The following is a 2224-nucleotide window of genomic DNA, read 5'->3' as shown; positions in this document are numbered from 1 at the left end:
CAGAGTCCTACACCACAGCACAAACACATCTACTAAGCTGAGCCCCACACCACAACACAAATACATCTACTAAAAGCAGCTGGCAGTGGGTGTAGCTGTTCCTCTCAGTAACATCATGAACGGTATTTATTGGAGACAAGCACTTTATAAAAGGTGGTCACAAAGGCGCCAAGAAGAAAGTTTATCTATCTTCTGAGAAAGGTTGGCATGATGTGAAAATACCAGCTACGCCCATCATACCACACACTGGGAAAACTCTGGTCACAGGGACCCCATAAGGCATACGATGGTGCTAAGGGTCATGTTTTTGAAGTAAGACTTGCTGCAGAAAGATGAAGTGGCATTTAAAACCTTCAAGCTAATTACTGGGAACTGTTCCAGGAAGAAACTGCCTGACCAGCTTCCTTGGAATGGATCCTATCTATAACCAAAATGTGGTTCATGGCCAAAAAATAGAAGCCTGTGACTGAAGCTATGTAGACTTCAAGACTAAGGATAGCTGTTTGCCCTATCTGATCTGTGTAGGTGTCCTTCTTATTACTGCTTTAATAAATGAGCACAAACCAAGTAGTGGAAAATGATATTAGTTTATTCTGTTACAGTTCTGGAGGCCAGAAGTCTGAAACGGGTCTTATTTGGTAAAAACAAGGTGTGGTTTCTTCTGGAAAGTCTAGCCAGAGAATCTGTTATCCTGTCCTTTCCAGATTCAAGAGGCTTTCTGCTTTCTCCAGCGTGGCGCCTTCCTCTCATCACTCAGACATTTGCTTTCATGATCACATAACTTTCTCTAACTCTGACTCATCCAGTGCCCTTTTAGGAGAACCCTTATGATTACAGTGAACCCACCCTGAAAATCCAGTATAATCTCTGCATCTCAAGATATTTAACCTAATTACATCTGTAAGGTTTATTTTGTCACACAAGGTAACATATTCACAGGTTCCAGGGATGAGGATGTGGACATCTTTGGGGGGCAATTATTCTGCCTATTACAGTGGGTTTAGTATCATCAGATTTAGAAGACTGCTGTCTTAATCTGCTGTCTTACTCTATTACTTCGTTTGTCACCATGACAGAATATGTGAGAGGGGATAATGTATAAACAATACAAATTTATTTGGCTCATGGTTCTGGAGGCTGGGAAGTCCAAGAGCATGGCACTGGAATCTGGTGAGGGCTTTTGTGCTGCGTCTGATCCCATGAAGGAAGGCAGAGGTCAAGAGAGTACAATAGCATGAGCAAGAAGGGACCGAAGTCTTTTTTTTTTTTTTTTTTTTTTTTTTTTGAGATGGAGTCTTGCTTTGTCACCCAGGCTGGAGTGCAGTGGCGCAATCTCAGCTCATGGCAACCTCTACCTCTGTTATGTTGGCCAGAACTTCTGAACTCAGGTGATCCACCCACCTTGGGCTCCCAAAGAGTTGGTGAGAGGTGACAACGTGCTAGCAGCACTCACTTGCTCTTGGTGCACTTGAGGAGCCCTTCAACCCACCGCTGCACTGTGGGAGCCCCTCTCTGGACTGGTCGAGTCTGGAGCTGGCTCCCTCTACTTGCAGGGAGATGTGGAGGGAGATGAGCAGGTGGGAAGCGGGGCTGCATGTGGTGCTTGCGGGCCAGTGCAAGTTCCAGGTGGGCATGGGCTCAGCAGGCCCTGCACTTGGAGCAGCCAGCAGGCACTGCTGGCCTCGGGCAGTGAGAGGCTTAGCACCTGGGTCAGCAGCTGTGGAGGGTACGCCGGGTCCCCCAGCACTGCTGGCCCAACGATGCCATGCTCGATTTCTCGCTGGGCCTCAGCCGCTTCCCCGCAGGGCAGAGCTCGGGACCTGCAGCCCACCATGCCTGAGCCTGGCCCTCTCCATGGGCTCCCGCACGGCCTGAGCCTCCCCGATGGGCACTGACCCCTGCACCTGGGCGCCCAGTCCCATCCACTGCCCAAAGGCTGAGGAGTGCGGGCTTGCGGCGTGGGACTGGTGGGCAGCCCTGCCGACGGCCCTGGCGTGGCATACACTAGGGGAAGCCAGCCGGGCTCCTGAGTCGGGTGGGGATTTGGAGAACTTTTATGTCTAGCTACAGGATTGTAAATGCACCAATCAGTGCTCTGTGTCTAGCTCAAGGTTTGTAAATGCACCAATCAGTGCTCTGTGTCTAGCAAATCTAGTGGGGACTTGGAGAACTTTTATGTCTAGCTAAAGGATTGTAAATCAGCACTCTGTGTCTAGCTCGTGGA

Source organism: Chlorocebus sabaeus, chromosome 9 (assembly GCF_047675955.1).
Source record: "Chlorocebus sabaeus isolate Y175 chromosome 9, mChlSab1.0.hap1, whole genome shotgun sequence".
Taxonomy (NCBI): domain Eukaryota; kingdom Metazoa; phylum Chordata; class Mammalia; order Primates; family Cercopithecidae; genus Chlorocebus; species Chlorocebus sabaeus.
Note: the sequence above shows the minus strand (reverse complement) of the source record.